This window comes from Gobius niger (assembly GCF_951799975.1).
Source record: "Gobius niger genome assembly, chromosome: 12".
Classification (NCBI taxonomy): domain Eukaryota; kingdom Metazoa; phylum Chordata; class Actinopteri; order Gobiiformes; family Gobiidae; genus Gobius; species Gobius niger.
The window spans coordinates 16,300,971-16,325,777 of record NC_136863.1 but is presented as its reverse complement, the minus strand read 5'-3'; the positions used below and the strand labels follow the sequence as shown (position 1 = coordinate 16,325,777).

Here is a 24,807-nt window from a genome sequence, read left to right as displayed (position 1 = left end):
GTATTTTGTTATCATTGTGCAAGGCAGTGCACAATAACAGATAATAAAATAAAATACAAATCACCGGGTATTCACTCAGGATTTGCGTCAAGCTACCAAAAAACACGACAAAAAAAATGGCTAACATTAACTTCAAAGTAATAGTCCGAGTATGACGTAGGCTACATTTTAGCTCCAGTTCGCGTAGCGGGTTATTGTTTTCATAGGGGAAAGAGTCCAAGATTTCTCTGCTGTTCCCGTAATGTTAGATAGAGAAAAATATAATACAAATATATGCCTTGGTATTATGACAGTTGCAAAACACGTTTTTGTTTTAACTTTACTAGCGGAAGACATGGCAGAATGTGGGTGGCCCAGGGTCTTTCTGGACCATCCCTCAGAGTGGACGCGACGCCGCCTTCTGGCTCCTGCTCTCCCTGGTCCTTGGTTCTCCAGATATTCTGCCTCATCACTGCGCGTACGGGTTAGTAAAATGCCAAGCATCTGGTACACACCGTGTTTTTTTTTTTTAGCATAGACACGTTATAACGGCTAATGTGTCTCTCTGTGGGGGTCTTCTCCATCTTCGCCATCTAATGCCTGTGGTTTAGCAGCAGCAAGGAAAGCCCTGCACACATTTCTATTCAGACAACGTGCCTGCGATGTCTTGGAGGCAGCCAGATTTGAAAAGCACAGACTGTGGAGATAGAAATGCTTCAAAACAATAGCTACAACCCCTGGAACCGCAAGGTGAGCATTTCATTATGCTTTTGGTTACGGGCTTTCTTTCTTTCTTTCTTCTGTTCTTTCTTTCTTTTACTGATAAGGCGTAGACAGAAGCAGACCGGCATCATTTGTCGGTCTGTGTCAGTGATGCTGGTGTTGGAGGCCATCAGCGCTGTTTGTACCCCTCGCTGCCAAGTTGCATTGTGCTAGTTCAATTGAGAATGATTCCTTTGAGCCCTTATTGCGCCATCTCTATTCTCACGCGCCAGAAATTCAGGATTCCGAAAGAGAAAAAGTTATTGACTTAGTATTCGCTGTTGCTGATATTTATGCTGTACGTCAGTCCTGCATAAACTTTGTACCAGACACCACTAGTGTCCAGCTGATCCTTTGTGTTTGCTTCTATTCTGCTCAGTCCTCCATATTTTCTTGTGACTGTCCTATTCTTGCTTATCTTAATACCCTTGACACCGGTCTAGTCTGCCCTTCTTCTTCCTACCCTTTTTGTCCTTCCACCTCCATTTATCTCTCTGTCTCTCCTTTTACCCCCTCACATCGATTTGCCTCACAGCGTTGCTAAGAGACAACAATAACCTGGGAACTTGGAGAGAAAAGTGGGTTGGTTGTCTGCATTTTCAAGATATTATTGCTGTATGTTGTTACATTGTAAATGAACAACAGCAACTAACTTTAGTGAAATGCATCTGGCAGGTAGGTGTGGTACTGTGTTAGGCATAAAGGATGTCCTGTATGACAATGAACGGCGCATTCCTGTAGAATCACGTGTTGCTGGAATGTTTGAGTTTTTTGTGTCTGCATTACTGTTGTGCATGTAGTATAGCTGAATGGAGTAGCAGGGGGGACAAACACCTGCAAATGTAGGCCCCTGCTTATATGATTGATGATCGGATGTCCAGATGTCTTTTGTGGTTGTTTAAAGTCAGGGTTGTGCAATAAATGACATTTTAATCAAATCATGATTGAATTGGTGGCAAATCTCAGTCATTGGCACGGCACTTTATAATCGACAGGTGCACAGCCAATCCTGAGGCATTAACAGCTCATAGTTTGGAGTGAAGTTTAGATTTTGGAAGAGTAATGGATATGTATTAAAAGACACTCACAATATTCATATCGTTAGTTGTTTAAGACGAGTTGAGGTGAATTCAATATTTGTTTTTAATATAATAAGAAAAGACAAAATAGGTCTGAAAAGCGAAAAAAAAAATATTATAACAATAATACACTTTTCTTTCTGTATGGCGTAGCTCATTTTTGTGCATACTGATGTGGGGTATTTGAGACAGCTGATATAGTCACCCATAAGACATTGAAATGTTTGAGTTAAATCCAACAACCATCTGACGGATAAGCTCAACCAGATGATAGGCGACTTTGGGCACCCATAGAGTTGACCTCTGCCTCCCATTAAAACTCCTCACTGATCATCTCCAATAATGAATTGGTCGCTGCTGTCTGTCACAAGACGACTGCAAGTCAAATCCACCCTAGCTTTGCAGAGACAACTCCTGAGGCTTACAAGTCAGGAGGGCATTCTGGCTATGGCTTAGCAATCCCTGGAAACACAGTGTCATAACCTCTCACCTGGCTTCTGTTTTAACCATAGTGTTCTTCTCTTTAAGTCCAGGTGAAAATAGAAGGGTTGAATGTGTATGCTTTGTATGCTCTGAAGCATTCTTGTAATGGCCCTGTGGTAATGTGTCCCCAGTGTACCCAGCTCAATGCTTGAATTCACATTCACAATGTTTTGAGAAGGCTTAGATCTGGCCTCAACAAAGCATGCCTGGCTTTATATTCATGGCCAATATACCACCTAAAGCTCCTCTCATCTAATTTTATTCTGTGTAGATGGTGTCTCTTAGGCTTGGCTAATGCTTCGCTGTCCCAGTCCTCCGCTTCTACATCAGTGCTTGTCATATTTCCATTACTGAAAGCGCCGCGGCACATCAGTTTGTTGAGACATATCTCTATAAATGGACTCTTTCTAATCTTTGTAGTGCATGCTCTTCACTGCACCACGGCTGGAATGACCCAAGGCTTATTAACATCCAAAGAGGAAAACAACATACACACTGGTTGTAGAGACGCACAGCTTATAGTGTGAATGGCCTAGTAATGGGTACAGCCTATGCCTGCAATCTTCCAAAAAGTCCCGTTGTCCCGTTTCAGATCAAGTCAAAGCTGTAAAGTCAAAGTGTTTGTTTTGTTCAATGCATAGACGTTTTCTTATTAATAAAAAATACATATTTTTTGATGAAACATTGCTGAAATCACATTAGTTCTATCTGAAAAAGTGAACAAATGACATGTCACGGTCTTTCTTTTGGCTCAAATGTTGCCAATATCAAAAACACATGGGGGTCATTTATGAAGATGGCCGCTAACTGAGTAGCAAGTGCATTCTGGAAAATAGCATTTATCTATTTGTGTACCAGTTGCCCATGTAATAGTTTTAGGGCCCCAAATCTGATATGGTAAATGGAACAACGTTGTGTGACTAAAAAATGCATAAATTACTGGCACTCGCACATGAGCAAATGCTTGGTAAATTACCCCTTAAACTTTTTCTATTCAAGCTCAAAAGAGGAGAAATATCAACTATTGGCCAAGACATTTCCATATATGGTGGGAACCAGAAGTTTACATACACTACTGTATTATTTCTGTATTAATTCTATTTGTTGAATGCCAGAAGAATGAGAGATAGATTGTTTTTAGTTTACATACACTATGATTACTATAACTTTAAACAATTTGGGAAAGCCCAGATGACGATGTAATGAAGCATGCACAAGTTTGATTCAACCTATGGTGCAATTTCAAGATGCCTGAAGCACGTTCATTGGTCCAAACAATTGTACGAAAACTAGTAAAAAAGTTAAAAAATAAAAAAAAGATGGAAATGTCCAGCCATCAAACAGATCAGAAAGAAGGCGGGTTTCTGTGTCCCAGAGATGAATATGCAGTGGTTTGAAATGTGAATATCAACCCAAGAACAGAAGCAAAAGACCCGTTGAAAATGCTGAAACTGGTAAGTGCTTCTCATTATCCAGAGTGAAACAAGTACTGTACCGACATGGGCTGAGAGGGAACTCTGCCAAGATGAAGCAATTAATCCAAAAAAAGCATAAATAAGCCACACGGGAGTTGCATGCAAGGATAAATACTTTATTACATATCCTGACCAAATTTTTTTTAATTGTTTGGCCATAATGACCATCGTCACCTTTTTAGACTTGCAAGCCTGAGAACACCATCCCAACTGTGAAACACGGGGGTGGCAGCATCATGCTGTGGGGTTGTTTTGCTGCGGGAGGGACTGGTGCACTTCACAAAATAGATGACATCATGAAGAAAGAACACTATGTGGAATAAAGACATCAGCGAATAAGTTAAAGGGACTATACTGAGTTTAAAAATGTTAAAATTTAGTATTTTCCTCCCCCTACATGTTTAAACAATGTCCTAATGTGTAGAATAAGCCCAGACCTGTTCACCACAACTGCCTCTAAAATCCTGCACTGTCACTCAGAAAGGTGTTAATTCGGGTCCGAAGTGCCGTCATGCACGAGCTTAATATAGAAGGTGCAGTTACACATATGACCTGAGATGGCAGTAGTGAGTATAAAATGGCAAACTTGCATCTAGCCCCTTTAAAGCTTGGGCGCAGATGTCCAAATGGACAATGACCTTAGGATAATGAAGTCAATGTTTTAAGTGGCCATCACAGTCCTGATCTCAATCCAGTTGAAAATATGGGCGGTGCTGAAAAAGGCACCTACAAATGTGGCTCAGTTAAGAGTAACCAGTTCTGTGTGGAGGAATGGACCAAAATTCCTGAGAAGCTTGTGGAAGGATATCCAAAACGTTGGACCAAGTTAGTTTAAAGGCAATGCTACCATATATTAATGAAATGTATGTAATTAAACCTTTAGCTTTGTTAAAAAGTAATATAAAACTGTGTAGAAAATTCTATCTCTCATTCTTCTGGCATTTAAATAAAACAAATAAAAATAATTTAGAAAATTCTATTTGTAAAAATGAATGCACCAGAATTTTATATTTTTTAAACAGACAGAATGACAACAGCAGAATATTTTTTTTTTTTTCAAAATCCCATTTAAATCATTATCTTGGATTTCCTTCAAGCACAGTTTAATTTAAGTTTTTAATTAAATAAATGAATAAATTAAATACATTAAAATTAGATTTCAGCTGCATTACAGTAGCTACACAATGTAAAGGTTCTTAAGAGCCACATGCAGCACTCTTGACTGCTCTAATTGTTTGTGTAAAATCTCCATATCAGACCCTGATATTCATGGCAGACCACTACCTAAACCACAGTGTTTCTTCGCTGTTTTTATTGTGCAGTTATGCATTCATCTTCTCTCCTCGCTGTTGCGTTACCGAAGACCGAATCTGTATTTCACATTACAAAGGCGGCTACGTTAAACACTTAAAGGCTTCGATAATAATAGAAGTCACATATTATGTATGTGCAAGCCGGAACAGAATCACCCAGTTTACCTTGCAGATCCCACTCATCATTAATTCTTAACAGACCCGACTCAGTGGTACAGATCGACAGACGTGAAAAGTAACAGACTAGACAATTGCAGCCTGGCTGATATAGTTTTATATGCATTAATATTAAGTTATTACAACCTATAAATTAGATTGAGATTGCAGATTTTGTGTCAAATCTGCAACTATAACCAACTTTTTATCACTACTTTCTTCAGTGGACCAGGTACCAATCTATTAAAATAGCCAACAATCACCTACTGTCTCTGTGCATGTTGGGTAATGAACAAATCCTGTGCGACTGGACATGCGACCATAGCGGACTAAGTTAAAAGCCAGCAAGTTAGTTAATAGGATTTTTCTCTCTTCATCTTCTTGACTCTAGAATACTAAGAACAGACTTGGAAAATGGAAATCCCTAGTTTAAAATGGCCTGACCAATCAGATTAGTTACCGCATTACCTACCCCACTGTTGACTTGTGTTGACTAAAGAAATTGTTTCACCTTGTAACTGATCATATGACTGAACTAGACTAGACTATTTGAAAGTAGAGAGTGTCTTTCAAAGTGTAGCGTTTGATCCAAAATAAGAATTACAACACAAGCTTTCTTTCTTGTATTCCTATTATCTTGTAAAAAAAAACAACGACCTAGGTTCACAGAGAATGCGTAAATTTGGTGGCGGCAGCAAATTTAGTGCTTAATGAGCTGCTGTAACAGTGTGATATGCATCCAGCCTGAACAGTGCTTGCAGTAACAGGCCTCAGAGTTAAATGCAGTTTATTGGGCTTTGTCAGAGTGTTGCCAAGAGCCAGCGGGCCGGTTTCACATTGGGTTGCTCATAAAGTGAAGGCCCTCCAGCCTGTTCACACCACCACCAACTCGGATGGAACACCACACAGGCCTCAGAGCCATAGCAGCCATTTCCCTGCGCACATACGTAATCCTATCATTTTAAACGACTTACCTCAACAGTGTTTTCTTCTCTCTCTTGAGCAGGCATACACTCTCTTGATCCCATTTGCACAAACTCCTTAATTTTCTCACTCACATTGTTGACACAAAAAAGTTTAATCCACTCAAATATCACTTTGTTAAACCAAAGTCTTCCCTTGAGCCCGCTGTGTTACCGTTATTTCGGTCTCTTTGGTGGTAGTGATGCTGATAGTTACATGCTTAATGCTCATGGGGGTAGACTGACGGAAGTGAAGCGCCAATCTGTGCCATCGGCTCCTCCGACCACCACCAACCACTCACTCACTCCATTTACCCAGGCTTCCTGGTGTTCCCAAATGGTCTGATCGGGCAGAGCAAAGGCGGTATGGCACTCAGGACATAACCGCGGTGCGGTCTGAAAGTTCTCTTCAAGTAGGATTCACTGCCAGTACTAAACAATATTGAATATATAGCTATTCGCTTGATCAATTCATCTTTCACAGTCAAGTGTGGGCAGCGAGTTTGAGCCTGAGCTCATGCTGACGCTATGGTGAGGCCTCTTGAGGTTTGCCATGTTTAATTATTCCTCCTGTAGATATGGTAAATCTACTTGAACTACCTTTGTTGATTGAATGATCAGATATGGAACCTTATACTTCCCAAATGACTTGTTGTCTAAAACGAGCGTCCGCTGGTATGGCATATTACATCTTTCGGTTTACATCATTGTGTTGTAAAGTTTGTAAACATAGTCATTGTACCAAGGTTTAGCTACTGCTATTGCTTAATGACCGGAAATATTAATACTTTTTTTTTGCCTTTTATCAATGGCGTCTTAAATAATGTGAGTTATCTGGCTGGCGTTTAAAGGGGCTTTATCATGCAAAATCGACTGTTTTGAGCTTTTAGCCATGTTGTTATCGCATGCTATTTCCTTATCAAAAACACCCCAGAGTGGTTTTGGCTTCATTCACACAGTTTTCAGCAATCCCCCTGAATCCTGCTCTCTGATGTAGTTACAATAACCCCAGGGAAAATAAAGAGAGATATAAGAGATATCTTTACTTAACTTTACTTAAAGTTGCTCACTCTATAGAGAATATAATAATAGGGGGTGATCTCAACGTAGTTAATGATGATTTCCTCGACAAATACCCCTCCAAATATTATTAATAATAATAATAATAATAATAATATTATATTTAATAACTTTTGCAGTGAATTAAATCTCACTGATGCTCGGAGATGACTCAATCCTGGAATAACCCAATTTTCATGGTTCAGTTCAAGCTATAATTCAAAATCTAGAATTCGCTCTGTAATAATATCAATTCAACTATTTCTGCAGCTTCTTTAACCGATCATTGTGTCATTGTGTCATTATGTTACATGTTGGACCTAGAACTAAAAACTTCTCAAATAAGTACTGGAAATATAAATCAAGTCTCCTTAAAAAATGACAACTGTTGTCAAAGAATTAAATCAACTATTAGTAAAATTACATCTTGTGAAGAACCTTCAACCACAGTTAAAAAATGGGAGTTCCTTACGTTTAAAATTTATGATGTCTCTATTGCCTTCAGTAAAAACTATAAAAAAAAGAGCTTGATCAAAAGGAATTGGATATTATAAACCAGTTAAATGTCGGATATTATAAACCAGTTAAATGTCGATTATCGATTTTGGGTCGTATATACTGTATTTAGCAAAAATGGAGTTCTTATTTTGATGTATATACCCCCTTTATTCAAATGCTGTTTCTACCAATTTATCCAAATTAATAAATCAAATGAATTTCAATTTTATCTGGCGAAATAAATCACATTATATAAAGAAAAGGCATATGGTCAAACAAACTAATGAAGGAGGCCTGAATCCAATTGATCTAGAGTGTCTTAACAGAACCTTAAAGATCAACTGGTTAAAACCTTGGATTAAAAATCATCAATCTTCCACAGTTCCACAGTTTGTCAGTTCCACAAACAAATTTTACTTTACTGGAAAATGCTCTATGTCCAAAACTATGATAACTTTTCTCCACACCAAACAGGACTTTGGAACAACCGGTATGTACAACATCGCAACAAATAATAATAATTATTTAATTATTTTATTTTAAGACTGGTTTAAAAGCAATATTTGGTCACACCTAATGGCAAGCCACACCTACCGATAACTGTCAGCCATGCTGTCATTCACGCTGTCAAGCAAGATTAACTAGTCGGCGATATAAAATGGGACAAAACACCTGATGATGAAGCGGCCAGGACAGAGTGGTGAGTCAAAACGCGTGTTAGCTTGTGCATTAGCCATTTATAAAGCTGTGTTGCAAATGTCAACTTATTATAACTGCATAGTGAAGTAACTTCACTTATTGCTAATAATGCATGGGCGGATTCGCTCGGAGAGAGGGGGTCGGAGTTAACTGAATCAAAGCGTCTTGTCTTCTGGGTTTGCAAAATACCCCCAGAAAATACTTTTATTTCTCACAAAAAATAGTGCTCCATAGTGGTAGAGGTACAATATATCATATAAATGCCTATACTTTACTTTGTGATAGCTAAAATAGCATGATACAGATCCTTTAAAATTTTATAGATAAAAAAAAGCCTGTTTTTTGAACGACTCTTTGAAATGAACGAATCCGAAAGACTTGGCTCCCAGTAAAGAGCCGTAATTCCCATCACTAGTTTTCATCTGGTATCCAGGGCAGGGGGTGGGGGCTTTTGTTTCAGCCCCTAACATTTGTGCAGGGTGTCGATCTAGTCAAATGTGTTTGAAGATTAAGCAGATTGTTTCCAGTGCAAATGTGACATTATGGAAGTGAATTTTGAAGTGTAAAATTTCACTTAATGTAGATGTGGATTAGCTTGGATTGAACTAAATTCAAAGACACAAGGGATGTACTCCCACACTCAGTATTCCTAGCACCATGGGCTTACATCTGTTCACTAGCCTTAAACCAAAAGCAGCGAATGCTGCAGTGCTCACATGACTAAATCAATGGCCAAATACCAGATTAGATTTCTGGCCGATCAAGTGATTTGCACGGCTAAGGGAATTTGCTTGTGGCTGTAAGTTGTGGGCTACCATTGCTGATGTTGATCATAAAGCCAAATGCTGTCATGCTCTCAAACCTGCCCACCAATTCAGTCTAATTATCTTTTAAGAATAGGCTCACTCTGATACTTCACACAAGATTGAGTTAACACCTTCTCTTATTCTCCCAACACTGTACGCGGAGGTCGGTTCAAGGATAGGAGGAGAAATAGACCAAATACATAATTTATATGGCAAAGGTGCTCTCTCCCACCAAAAGATGTCAGTAGCGAAGCCTGTTCAACAATAGTACTGAAATAGAAGTGGCACGTCTGCGGCTACATTGGTGTCAATAAAGGGTTAATTAGGGAGATTAGGGAGATTCTTCATTGTCAGACCGACATTACTTACTTTAAAGAAAATCAGCCCCAGAACTTAAAAAGTCTATGGCCTACACCTGGCTTTTGTTGAATATAGTTCTTCAGGAAATTGTGGCCCAATTTTGTAATTTCAATCGGGAAACAAATGGAGCAGTAGAATAGTCGTTTTATGCGATTTTATTGTTAAAACAACTAGACATCTTGATGAGAGTACTTTTCTTCTCTGTCATGCTGTGCACATGAAAGCAATTCTTCACTGCACAGGAAATTGTTTTCTTCAACCATTTTCTCCACTTTTTGTGAAAACAGACTTTTGGCTTTGGAAAATCCATAATGACATTTATTCACCAATGATGTGTATTTCTTCTCCTTTCTGATCATATCTGCATAGAGTTCCTGGTGAGGCATCGAACAGAGAGGGAAATGTCACATGTCATTGTGATTGTAAGTGTCTACAGTATGTGCTACAGCCTGGAACTGGCCTCCGAGCAGGAAAATGTCAGAATGGAGCCTTATCTAATGCAACAGTATGATGTATCGTGTGTAATACATCGTAATAATACAAGGCGTAGGCAGATCCACAAATGCTGTGCTCATAAACCACAAATTTTAATCTTGACTGACGGCAATCAGGCCTTTGCGAAACATGTCATCACTTCTTGGGCACAACGACAGTAGGACTATTAATAAACTAAGTCCAAAACATCTGCAATAGAACTGTTGAGGCAAGTTCTTCTCGTGAAGTCTGACCTGCTCTCCACCTCGATAATAAAGGGAATAAAGGATGTGCTCTTAGTGCTTTATGAAAGGCACCACGGCTGAGTTTTGGCCTTGAGCTGCATATGAGGACACACGCACAAGTTTCTCTATGCCGTTTAAGAACATGATTTCTTGAAAGCCAAGAATCTCCAGAACCTGCTTTCGGATTGAAAAAAACATGTTGAATACAAAATATATAAACAAACCGCTTTTACATCATGTAATATGTTTTTGTAATTGTTAATAAATCACCATTAGTCTTACACTGTACTGTGTGCAGATCTATCTTAATTTTTTCACTGTTTTTAGTCTTGTCATCTTGTCTCCTGTTGGGGAGTGCAGCAGCTTGTGTCTTCACCCCATCACAGCCAGTGCTTCAGATGACTAGTGGGACATGATAAGGGACACATTCATCCATTACGCCAGGGCTCTGCTCGGCGCTCAGAGCTTGCTGCATTATGGGCAGCTTTGCACTTCCTCACCAACAGCCTGAGGTGTAACTCAAAAGTCTGCATTGAAGTGCTATTGTTGCACGTACAGTAAGACAAGAACATACTTTTCAGAGTAATGAAACACCATTCCTGATCACAGCACAATCATCGGTGCTGTGATGTTTTGTAAAAGTGTCCATCACCATCCTCATCTGAAAACGACTGTACCACACATGCCCCTCGTTCAGATTCTCTTGCAAAAATGCGATTCTTTCTTTCTGTAGTGTTCTTGTAGTTCAACTTTCAAAGCTGTCTTGACTCTCGAGTTCAAGCGTAGCACTCCTGTCTCCCACCTGTTTTGAGATGAGAACAGGAGAATTGCAGTTCCCGGGGCAAGTTGTCTGTCAAGAATTTACTTCATCCGACTCCCACATTCGACCCATTGTGTCTCCACGGTGCGAGGAAGAGCACCCATGGGAGCTCGAGCAGAGAAGCCTAATGTACTCTCCACTTACGCCATCCACATCCCTCACAACCCGCCAGACTTGACTTGAATCCAGGATGAAGTCATTTGCTGCTGGGGGCTAAGTGAGCTATGGCCTTCTTGAGTACTATCTTAACCATATTTCTTACAAATGAAGTATTTGTGAAGTTAGTGGGTTCATGGTTCATCTGATGTGCCACTTTTGGATCTACAGAAATGTCGCAAAAATAGGTTGCGTTCTTGTGACGTCCTCACACTCTGTCGAGCCCTGAAATGCATGTCAGAGTTTGTGACCTTACTTACCTTTAAACTGTCTACTGTATTCTAATGTTTTGTCTGGCTTTTGGATAGAATCATTGATAAACACTGATAAACATTTCTGAATTTAGTTGTTTTGAAAAGTTGTGATCTGAGATTTTGACATCACCCACTGAGTGTGATTATTTTAGAACAGGGAAAACATTTGACCCAAGGGTCACATTGGGTTATTACACTCAGTTTGGGAAGAGACTATAATAGTAATCTACATGGGGAAAAAGTGTGAGTCAGCTGAACTTTCCTTTATCATATTTCTAAATCTAAAGACTTAGTGGATAATTTTGTGTGGAGGGTTGGGCCATACAGAAGACACTGGTGTTCAAAGCCTTTATTCTGGTAAAGGATCTTCTGTTTTGTTTGCAAACCCAGACAAGGAAGACAAAGAGAGACGGTTCTCTTGCTAGATACCCTTTGTCTATAGGAGGCACTGAAAGGTCTGATCCATCTAATGTTTCTTGTAATGTAGATCTTAATGGTTATCATGTTCAGTGAATCAAGTTCAGTCCTGGTTTTTCTGTAAAGGACCTGTTTCATGTTTCATGTTCCAATATTCTAACTATTATCAAATAAACAATAACAATTCTAAAGACATCCTGTCATAGATAAATGTCTATGGTGTCTACCCGTCAGAATAGGGATGTGACCCAACCCTCCTCTTGGACTGACCCGTTAGTATCTTGGCAAAATATTGACAGCCTTGGCAGTAAAGCTAAGAAATGTCCCGCCCCGCTCTCTCCTAGAGGATTATGTTTTTGCATTTTAAATTTCAGTATTTTTTTTCTGTTTGTAGAGGCTTATGAAGGAAAGTGGAAACTGTTCAGAATTAGAATTGCATTTATGGAATGCTTGCAACAAATATGTCTTGTCAACGTAGTTTGTCACAATGCGATTGTGCTTTAAAGCTGTGCTACCTGAATTTTCCTGTTTAAATAATAAAATAAAATAAACAAACTTACTTTACAACCACAAAAGGTCAGGTACCCCAGCTTGAAGTGCTTTCAACACAACAATAAACCAATTTATTTCTAATTCTACAACTACAACTTTTACTTATCAAACTGTGAGTACCTGCGTCCAAAGCTATAAAGCTGCTGTTCAGGCTTTGTCAGCGCTATAGCCTTGAGCATAAACACCTTAGTAGCACTGGCACTAAACGTTCTTTGAGCATCTCTTCTCACTGAGATCCTCCTTGCTGGACACTGTCGACTCACTATCCACAGCTTGTCTTTTTATGCCAGCACTGTGGCTGAATTCCAACAGTGCTATTGGCCATGATTGGATGGTCTTTGCAGCAGCGACTGGCGCTGGGCCTCGGTACCAAAGGCTTCGCTTCCTTTTATATTCCTCACTTCTCTGTACAACTGTGGACTAATGAACGTTAAAGAATGTGCTGAATATTGATGTTTGTTTAGCAAGTTTTCATAGCTTCATGTACTTGTCAGCAGGACAAATCCTTTCAGACATTGTTGCACCAAAATCTTTGATCTTTGATCCTTTATTATTAGAATTCTATTTTCAAGACTGTTTGTAAGGTCTTTGTGATGAATTCTGATGAGTTCATCAGTTGATTCAAGATATAATTATTTGCAAACCTTTGAGGTTTAAACCTGACTTGATACATTACACAGCAAAATGTGTGATTTGTTTCTCTGATGAAAACACAAAAGCCAGACAGTCAAGGTTGCCTCTAGAAGTGGCAAGGACACTGACATCATTAGGACAGTTTTGAAGACAAAGCCACAGAGGTCTAGTTGCAATGGAGTGGACATATAAAGAAAAAACAAAGTGAATGTATTTAAAACTAATACATGCTAAGAGGGTGAGGCTCATTCAGAGTCAGACAAATGTATTAGTTTTGTACTAGTTTTCTAAAAGTAACATTCAGAAGACACACATTCAAAATATGTTGATATTTTCCAATTTGTGTGTCTTCTGCTTAGTACTTTTTGCATAAAATGACCCCTGGTGTGTCTTTTTCAGTGATTGACATCATGGGTTTTTGGGGAAGAAATTCACTTCTGTATCAGTGTCACATTATATCACCTTGTAGGATTTCCGTGCAAGAGCGGCAAAAGATAGGGCAGACTTACGGATTAAAAGATTAAACTTAAACTTACTTAAATGTACTTTTCAGAAAGAATTAATTAAAGTAAATGGGCATGTCTGCTTAATTTGGGTCCTTTAAGCAATTTCACATAAGACGTTGAGTGAGAGACTCGAGAGAAAGGTCAAAGGGGAGGATGTCTATGCATGGATGCCTTCAATCAAACTGCGAGAAGCTTGTGATCGTTTTTTTTCTTGGTAGTCCTCTTTGCCACTGTCGTCTAACCAGCATTTGCCAGAGAATTATTGAGAGTAGTTTTCAAGTGCAGCCATTTCTCCCCACTGATGGGACGCTATCCAATCCAGATTCAACATATAACGACCCATAAATCCACAGAGATAAGGCAAGTGAAAAGGCAAATGGAGAGAGCAGCGTCAGGGTTACAGCTCTCGGGTCAAGCAGGATACGATAGTTTTCCTTGTGCTTTATTTATCTTTTTGAATTTGTAGATTTTACTTTCACATCTACATCAAACTGCATATGATAGGAATTTAAACTGTAGGCATTCATTATTTACATCCATGCCATTAAAAGAAAAAATAAATCTTTGGCTTAGCACATTTGTGTGTCTATAGCGTGAAAATGAATAGGCTGCAATTTAGAGATAATGGATTTTTGGCTTCATCTGAGGCTTTAAATGAACCATACGTGTCCACTTGCGTTTAGCGCTGGTTGAGTGAATTTATTTGCTCCTGCCGCAAGAGTGTTCTGCTGTGAACGTGTAAATTATGTCTGATAAATGTTCAGAGCGAGGCTATTAGAAGACATCCACTGCAGTCCAGTTAGATTCTTCTTCTTAGGGATTATTCCGGCGGGTTGACACCAAATGTTAGGGCATTACCGCCACCTACTGTTCCAAGGATGGGTCAAACGGTAAGCTCACATTCTAGCATCCCCGCCACAGTCTAACAGGCTGTAGCCCCAACAAGGGAAGGGGAGAGAAAAAAAAGAAAAAGATACCTATAGATGTCCCTCTAAATCCTCCCAAATAGCCCCGTTTCCTTTAGAAAAGCCACTACTGCCCTTACATGCTCCCTGTCACCCTTATCCAGCACACTCTTCAAGTCAACCTCCCTAACTCCCAGCTCCTTAAGCCTCTCCTTCATAACTTCCCGACACCCACTATACCCCCTACACTGCAACAGAGCATGCTCCACGGACTCTTCCTCCTCCTGACACACCTCACACAGACCTGTTGCATGCTTCCCTATGAGATGCAGTGTCTTGTTCAGAGCACTATGTCCAAGTCTGAGTCTAGTAATAACAGTTTGGAGCTAATGATGTTTTTTTTTCTCATCCAGCTAGATTTTCCCTACCATTACCATTCTCTACCATCAGGTCTCCTTTGGGGTCAGGACATCCCTGCAAAAGACATTCTGAATCTCAAATTTTGACTTTGTTGGTCACGCAAAGGTCAAATAAATCAATGAGCACATTGTCACATTGTTATAATCAAAGTGCAGGGAATGTATAGTATGTATAGTGTTAGCAGTGCCATTAGCAGCCAATGTATTCAATGAGAAAAGGAAATTGAAGGGAATGAACTTGTCAACTGTTACTGTGCAATGGGAACAATGTCAGTGCTGCAGCCGATGGGAGGATGTTTGTTTTGTTTTGTTTTGTTTTGTGCGAGTTAGGCCTTTAATCAGCAGTGGACTGTGCAATAGGGGCGTAGAAGTAGTGCAATATGAGAGAGGCAGTGAAAGAGAGGCTCGGATGGTCTCAGGGTAAAATGAATGAAACGGAGAAAATGCCCCATCAACAGCTCCCGAGTGGCCAATTAACAGGCTGCTTTTCTTCATGAATCCATGCGTATGATGCTATATTCAGCGTGATTGAGTTGTGTAAGCCTGGTTAAATGTGTGGCTGTGAGCTGGACCGGGGAAAAGTGTGAGTGGAAAGAAGAATGAGAGGCTCCTAATGTGAAAAAAAGAGAGAAGTTTTTGTTGTTGTTTTACATGATTCCCTCAAATAACACAACAGCCAACATAACAGTTAAGCCTTGTAAAATTGGCGCATTAGAATAAATAGTGTGGACTGTACAATAGGGTCTCTTCTGGGACCAGGACTCCTCTATTAAAACATTAAAACATATCGTGAGTTTCAGTGGGACTTTCACATAAAGGGCAACATATTGTTCCCGTAAGACTCTGGCCCTGTTCAAGCAATTACTGTTGTTGTTGTTGTTGTCGTCAGTGACTTTCACCGGTTGTTTGGTGATTGGAGGGTAAACCATTAGATCTAGCTTTGCATACTTTTTGTTTGGGAGGCATTTCTAAGTCTGTGAGCATTGTTTTTGCCTCACATGGAACTGCTATTTTGAGTTAATTGTATGCATCCATGTTGCCTTCCACCCGGACATCACGGCATTGCGATCGTTCCTATAACATGCGATTACCTGGGCAGAAGATGCATATTCCACTCGGAAAAGCTCCCCCATGGTCCGGGAGTCAACTCCAAGACCTTCTCGCTGTGAGGTTTGCTCCAAGCATTGCTCCCTTTTGCTGTGTTTATATGCGAGTTTGCTGGACTGTGATGCATTACGAAGACGGGGCCCTCTCGTACAACACGAACTCAAGATGTCACTTTCTCAAACACCTGTTGTTTCAGAGAGGAGGTCGAAATGCCCCCCAAAAATTGAGAGTTGCCAACATGTGGTGTATGCATAATGACTCTCCTTGAACTTTGTTTGAAAGTCCATTTATAAGTTGTCTGTCTTACCTTCTGTTTATCCTTCGAGATGGAAATCTCCATCTGCTGTGATTTACTGGGAAGGCTTGTTGGAACAAAATGAACTCGGGTTGTCTGGCATCATCCCTCAACTTTGTCCATGCTTTGACATATGAAACCAAATAAAATAACAATTCTGTACAATGTCCACATACAGTAGTTTTTTGTTTTAATTTGTGAAAATACAATGCATATTTCATTGAGCCAGGTTTTTTTCTTCACAGACCACGACTGCAGATATTGGAACCGATTTTCCTCTTTTAAGACTTAAATTGCCACTATTAGAGTGATGGGACACTTCCCAGAGCAAATCTAGCAATATAAATGCAGTGTTCAGTGTTACAGAGGGTGCACACACTTGTTTATTACCCCCAGCCATGGCTCTAATGCAAAATGAAAAGGATTCTCTTGTTACTTCTGCATCTTTCGGATCGTTTTATTCAAATATGCTCCTGGCGCCGCTCCACTTAGAGATGAGTTTGCATTTTGCATAGTGCGAAGAGACAGCACAGCCACATTTATTGCGCATTGTCTGTTGAAGTGTTATTGTAAATAAGTTTTACTCGGCACTGAAGAAGGAGATCATTAATATGAACAAATTAGAAAGAAAAATGGCCATCGCCTCTCAAAAAAAAAGTCAACCCAGTAAAGCTTCTTCATTAAAAAGGCATTAACGTACAAAAGATGAAATGACATGCAGCAGAGATTAAGCAGTTTGGATTCCCCTCTTGTGCTGGCTTTTAAAAGTAATCCACTCATGTCCTTCACCATATTATGTTCATCAGCTGTAGCTGTAGTTCACTTTTGCTGCATTTTGACCCAGTCATTAAGTCTGCACAAAATTGTCCATTTCACAACCTATTCACATTGAAGAAATCATATTGTTTTTGTTTTAATGCAGTATATTTCCTCCACTGACGGGTGCCAATGCCACAATGAAGAGATGGTCATTTAAAACCATTTAACCCTAGTGATCTTTAACCCAAATACTGCATGGGGGTTTAGTCCATACTGTGTGACTGAGCGCCCTTTAGTACAAAAGGATATTTTACTTTAGGACCGTCCTGTCTAATTATAGCTGTGCTGACTGCACTACTCTTCAGAAATGCATTTAGCAATTGCACAGTTGAAGATTATTTACAACGCAGCTGCTGCCAGTGTGCTGGCTAAGAATAAATACTAGGGCTTCATCTGCAAGAAATTAATCTGGATTAGTGACTTCTAATTGCTTCCTGTGATTTCATAACACGTTCTCAAATTTAATTAAGTCTGCCAAGTTATGTTTTCAGTGGCATTAGTTACTAGTTTGTTGGTTTGTTAATCTGCAGATTAAGTCGAGACATGGACCTTTTCGGGGAAGGTTAGTAATAAGTCCTAAGGATCAGGAACAACGTCTCGACCCGGGATCTTCAAAACATTTCAGTTTTTTTTATTTGATTTAACCATTTTGAGGTTAAAAATGTCTTTTTCAAGAGTGTCCTGTGCACTGTTAAAGACAGTCACACCCTGCCTCCCATACTATTCCCTGTCCATTCCATTGTCAGTGAAATAAACCAATCAGCAATTAGTGGACGTGACGACAGTTGTGCGTCAAGAGGAAAGCTGTAATCCAATTCAGAAAATATGAACTGAATATAAACTGACGGCACGCAACATCCTCGTCTCCTTCGTCCATGATTAGTTTTGGCTTCTGCGCGTGTCACTGTCAATTCCCTGTGACGGTAGTGATTGGTTCGGCCTCAGCCGCCAATCACTCACTTGTTTACCGCGTGTGTCCAGACCTACCTTCTTCCGCGCAGAAAAGAAGTGGGTGTGGTTTACCAGGCAAATTCACACACCGAACAGGAAACAATCCTCCTTGGCGATGGGAAGATTTTGGCCAAAGACTTAAAAGGCCTGAATTATGGAAAGATTTTATTGAAGCTCTTCGGGCAATTAAACGAGGGAACTGTTCTCCAGTAATTTGGTGTAATTAGAGTTGCTGTGTGGCACAATTAACTGGAGGCAGCGATGAAAAGACTTTCCATAGGAGACAGATGGGAGTTTCCATGGCTACAGCTTAGTTGAGGCGAGATTTTCTGCTTTTAGCTTGAATAAAACTAAAGTACTCGAATTTATGGGTCACACATTATCTACTCTTCCGCCCCTCTGCTCTCCACTGGATATGGCAGATCCTGGTCAGTGCCCTGCTTTGTTTTTTCTCCCCTGTACAGTGGCAGGAGAGGTCACCTTGTGGTCCAAGCTCAGGCATTAGTCTTAAAACGTTTCCAACCACACAGGAAAATGTCATCTGATATTTTACAAACCACAACTCTTTTCCAGTTTCTTTGTACTGTATTTTAGACTCCTTCCTAAACAAAACATTTACGAGAAACCACCTATAATAACCCCACCCTGTGTGTGTACTACGCCTTTAATTAAAGTTGCTAAATGTTCTTTTGCTCTTGACCTGGGCTATTTGTTTTTGATATTTCTTTTTTTTGCCAATAGTGTCGGTATCATTTCTTCGTTTCTATTTCTCATGCTGCTGCTCGGATTGAAGCAGTACTAAGTAACTTGCTTACTTTAATAAATCCTTTTCGTAGTCCCTCTGGGGTAATACAAGTGTTAATGGGATGATTGGGGTCTTTCATCTCCTCCTGGTGTCTCTGGCCAGAAAATCACAATTGCAACTTTGCTGCCTACGGGTCGGAGGTGCAATACCAATAATGGAATCACAAAGAAGAAGCTAACAGGCTAAGAGGCAAACCCATAGAACTATATACAGGGCAAACCTAACTTCGGGCTAGGGCCACTTAAACAGTATATACAGCCAACTTAAAAAAAAACAAAAAAAAAACGCAACATGCTATGACACCTGCAGTGACGCTTGTAGCCTCTAGGGGCATGAGTTACTTAGTATTGCTTTAAATATTAGTTGGAAAAAGTAAAAGTAAGGATTCACATTTGTCCTGTTTGTTGCAGAGTCACTTCTTCTACTTCTACAACAAGAACTTCAAATATGTAGCTATGACCTCTGAGCTATAAAAGCTTGACCTCACCATTCATTCAAAACCATTTAGCAATATCCAGGGCTGTAATGCGGGTTGGTAAGTTTTGTTGAATAAAGTTAAGTTATTTTCCACTTTGATTTTACTCTGCATGCGTTTTCCTCCAGCCACAGAGTCGCAGTTAGTGAGCACTAATTGGAGAGAGATCAGACAAGTTTTTTTTTTTTTTTTGCTACATTAGCGACGGCTAACCAGAAAGGAAATGGGCGCTTTGAATACCTCCAGAAAGCAAAATGTGATGAAAAGGCAAGCGGGGGGAGGGGGAGGACAGACACCTGGACCCTTTGATTTAGATCAAGCACAAAACCGAAAAAGCTGGCAGAATAGATGGCCTGGTACACCTATATAATTTATGTTGATTGGACGGTAGCGGCCTGCGTTGTGTGAAATTGAAGTATTGCTGCTGTCAAGTGCCAGACGGGAGCGCGAGCACACAGTAACAATGTGTGAGCAAAAGAGACAAATCCAAATCTCGATCTGGATACCAAAATTGCATTTTTGTTTTGGTTTAATAAAAAGAGAGGCATCTGAGGGGAAAACATCAAGAATAAATGACGGTGCTACTTTACCCACAAAAGAAAAGGGGAGAGATTGAGTGTCATTGTAGAAGGGACAACACTTACATCCATCCTCATCAGCAGCATCTTTTGGATTGAGTGAAGATTAAAGGAAAATAGGGATGAATGAAAGTGCAGAGGACCCGCTGATATCGGATTTGATAGAAGAAGATTGGAGTTATGAAAGTCAAAAATCATATTAAATTGTCTTTAGTGACATAATGAAAGCATATTTCATATTCCAGAGTGATTGAACTACTTAAAGTCTTGAGTAATGATGACAAGGGTGGAAGCAATGTGTCAGAACAAGCAAGATTCAACAGCAGAGGCACACCAGATAAGGAAAATCATTATAGTCATTAAAGGCTGTGTTTGCACATCAGGGGGGCAGTCTGGACTAAACAAAAGGGATGCTTGCCTTGTGTCTAGTCCGACATGAGCATGACGTTTAGGTTTCTAAAACTGGATTCTAACTTTTAATGGTCCATGGATGTAACTGAACAAAAATGCAATAATATGTCAAATAAATATTGTGCCATGTATGTTCTATTATAATGCTTAACACCTCCCAAACCTGTGCTTTTAGCTGGGGTAAATGACTTTTATTTGCTGAAAGCCAGTAAAATAAAACCACATTTAAGATGCATACAGTAGGATATCTTGTGGCAAAAGATGCTATGATGCTATGACCTTCTGTGCCATGTGCAGTCTTTGCATATACTGTGGTGCAAACTTACTGAAAATGTAAATCACTTTGTTGGGGAAAGGGGACAGAGGGCGAGGAAGGGAAAGCGAGAGTTCGGCTTTCTTTTCAGTCCGGTGTCTGTCCTTCAGTCAGCTGGACCTGACCCGCGCACGCCGCAGTCTCCTCCCCAAACGTCACACCCTGAAGAGACTGTGATGGGTTTGTGGGATCAGCGGGTTGAGTGACGTGGCTCAGGCTGAACAATATGAGAGCTCTTTAAATTGAGCCCTTGCTGGGAGTTGTGGATAAGTAGACGTACTAATGTCTGTCAGGAGCAGTTACTTTGCAGATAATTGCTGGCTGCTGTGATGGCTTCAAACTTTGTCGCGTCAGAAAGGGACCATAGGTAACAGCCGTCTGCAGAAAATAGACAGAGGAAGGCGGAGACGGCGTGGGCTGTGAGTGGCATTTGAAAGTGCTGAAATTGAAATATGTTTTTTTGATCAGAAAGTTCAAAAAGTGGCTTGGACAGGACAAACAGATAAATTTACACCTCCAAGTGATGTCTCCGCTCTGATCTAACACACTATTTCAGACTCCTCCAGAGACTCTGCCATTTGTACCCATGCATTATAGATTAAGTGATTTCATGCATAGCAATGTTACTATAAACCACTCTGTTGTTTTGCAGCAAAACACCATAATGGAATGTGTAACATAAGAGTCTAAGCTGCTGTACCAATACTAAATTATGACGGGTGAAGAAGTTGGAGAGATACCAACATTTGTCATTGACTTTTTCTTAGATTAATGCAGAATTAGATAGAGCGCATGCTGTTGCGCTGGGAGTATTTCTTGTGAAAACCAGAGGGGCAAAGGGTAGTTTTAATTGTATCCCTTGGCTGTGCATGACAAATGGAAGTGATACCACCGCATATGACTAAGCAGAGAAAATTAATGCCTTTTATTCTGGTCTTAAATGACTTTGCAAAAATACTGCAGCAGGGCGTGCTATGTGCATAGGCAATTACGTCCAAGGCGGTTGCCTAAGGCGCCATCTACAGGAGGGGTATCAAATTGTACATTTAAATTGTAATACATTATTGCTAATGTATTATAATTTAATTCATAGTTTTAGTTATGCAGCATATGTATTATTAGTTCTAGAAATACAGGTCCAACAGTGCCTTGTGACAGCCGCTCCCCGATGCATCTACCAAAGCAGGATGGGTTTTGGGGAGGATGGGGAGGCATTTTTAGGCTTTGATACCATGTAAAGTGAACACTATGCCACCCTGTGTAGTGTACCCCACACATACTACAGCCCTTTGTAGTTGCTACCCCTAGTATAACAACAACTAGTGTTTGCGACCCCGAAAGATCATGTTTTCCACTCGAACTAAGCAGAAAATATGGCGTCCATAAGATCTTGAGTTGCTGTGCCTGCTGTGCCTGTAGCTGTGACAGCACCGACACACAATGTTCAAGTCTTGTTGCCTTTGGTACTAAAACTATCTGTTTCTTCTGAGAGTGCACACTTCACTGCAATTGGTTAAGTCCATCTGTCACTCGCTCAGAGCATGGGGAATGAGATGAAATGTGTTTTTTTGCTTTTGACTTTATAAAGGCAATGTTGTTTTTCTGTTACACTAGCCTAACTTATGGATGTGTGTTTTGTCAAAAAGAATCAACAAATGGTTAAAGTTGGCTTAACACCTCGTTTGTGACAAATAAGTTGGAGTGTCGGGGTAAAGCAAAAGCTGATCCTGTTCTAGTTCTCGAAGACAGTGATTCAATGGGTCAAGGTTGGAAGCTTTGCGCCTTGTGTTGCCGTAACAACTGAGCATCACTCTCCTCTTCAGCTGCCATGGCAATGCCTCAGAAATGGAGCAGTCACTCTCGATCCAGTTTGTCGAGAAAACATCAGCAAAGTGTCTGCATAATGCATTTAGATGTGAGCCTGTCATCTGTGTAGTAATATAGTGCAGTATTAGATGCAGCAGCTTTGCACCGACAAAGGGGTGCAAGTGTCAGTCATAATTCTTGTGAGTATTCGCTCCTCAGCACTGCATTTTGCTCCATTGTCACACTGGACAACCATTCAAGTTTGGCTAAATATGAATTTGAAATGAACTCCTTGGATGTAGCTAAAATGGATGTTGGGGAATGGATTGGAGGTTTAGCATTTTAAGGAGAAATGGAAACATGTTAGTTAGCTTAGAGTCCATGCAGGAGAAGATTATTTTTGCTACAATATAATAACACAGTTTATGGCAAATGCATGAGAAATGCAATCTAATCAGACTTTGAAATGTACTCAATCCTTCCTCTGCCACTTGATTGACAGAATAATACCATAACGTTTTGAAACATATTTCAAAGTAATTGGTCATTTTCTGTTACTTATTAAGTGACTCATTGTTCTGATCAATACTAATATTGATATATTGATGTACCTGGGAAATGAAAGGCTGTCTTTGACGATCTGTTTTTTCTGTGTGCAGGTGTCGTTGGGTGCAGTAAACTAGGACTCGAGCCAAACCTGATGGAGAGCGGCCCCTGAGCAAGTCAAGGGCCGACTGGAGAGTGCCTTCAGGCCCTGGTTGCATCTGTTATTCTATCACTCCAGTGGTTTTTCCAGAACTTCAGATGATTAGGCATGAAGTGGACACTGCAGGTGTCGCTCTCAGATTACAGATTAAACCACACGTCATCAGCGCCAAACCTCATGAAAGTTCATTCCACCGTCCATAGGGTTTGTTGAAAACACACACCGGCACAGCTGCAGGACACAATCAAATTAGTGGCACTGGCAGCCGGTGTGCAGCTTAACACGTACACACATTAAATGAACGGGACAAAAGCTGCGGGACAGATGCTGCCCTTGTCCACTTCCTCTAGTCGTCCCAAAGCCAGCTGGAAAGAAGATGGGATTTGGGCATGATTGTTTTTTTTTCGTGATGCGGCCTCTGTGAACTATTGTCGCCTTTTCTTAACACTACTTCTTCACTCTTTTTATTTATTCAAAAACAATCCTCCTTCTATCAGAACAGCACATGCAATAGGGATACTTTGAATACTTCTCAGAGGCTGAAAACTATTTGAACTTTTTCTATTCCTCTGTGGACACTGGAGAAAAGGCTCGCACTGGGACGCCGCTGTTACATTTTCATCTTTTATTTTGGTCTGTTTGAAAAGTACTGTTCTGTCAAAATGATTAACTTTGTAGGCATAGTGAGTTGAAATAGTTTGAAATAGAGTTCTTCACTGCTAGTAACCGGGAGCCTTAGTGAGGCAGGCAGGCAAAGACAATAGATTGAAAAGCACTGGGAAAGGAAAGCAAGACCTTGAGACTGAAGGGAAGATATAAAGTGAAGTGAACAGCATTTGGAGACAGACAAGGAATAGTCAACCGAAAACTGAAAGAAGCCGCCTCAAAGAAAAGAGTAGATGGAGAAAAACAGCCTGAGAAAGTTGTTTTTTCTTGTAACCCTGTTGTAGTCGTGATGGAACACCCTTCGAGCCAGGCGTCCTCCTTCTGTCTCCTCCTCTGCCCCCTCCCTTCTGCCCTCCCTCTCCGCTCGGCTCTGCTCTAGCCCGCCGCTCTCCACATTGCTCCAGTGCATCGACAGCGACTCAACGCCACACAGCCGAGCTCCTGCCGCTTCTACAGATGGCATCCAAACTGAGGAAGACTCGCTGCGTCTATCTTCACCGCTCTCTGGATTTGACTGAGAATGCACTGCGGAGCTTGTAGACAGAGAGGGAAAAGAAAGAGAAGAGCTGCAGTGGAGGCCAGAGAGAGGGGAGATAGAGAGGAGGTAGCTGTCAGAGTTTAAGAGTGGGGGGGAATAAATAAGTGAAGAATAGAGCTTATCTGTGGGACGGCTCAAGTGGGACAGGCAGAGTGGGTGATCCCGTGGTGCACTGTGTGAGCCAGGGGGTGGTCCCAGTCACACTGACCCGGACCTGGTGGTGGCTCAGCGGAGGCCGTGGGCTCGGGACAGTGGCAGGCCCAGGAGTGGGGGCATGGCCGTGGGGGGGGCGTTTCCTGTCCTCGACCCTGCAGCGGGATCGGCG

The 24,807-nt window shown here is 40.7% G+C and overlaps 1 long non-coding RNA gene across 1 annotated transcript; it reads left to right on the top strand.

Annotated features, from left to right (window-relative positions):
- Positions 1-331: 331 nt before the first annotated feature.
- Positions 332-24,802, top strand: LOC306971263. Its single transcript, XR_013793449.1, has 3 exons — positions 332-463; positions 591-729; positions 23,232-24,802. It is a non-coding gene; the product is annotated as an uncharacterized lncRNA (long non-coding RNA).
- The last annotated feature ends 5 nt before the right edge of the window (positions 24,803-24,807 follow it).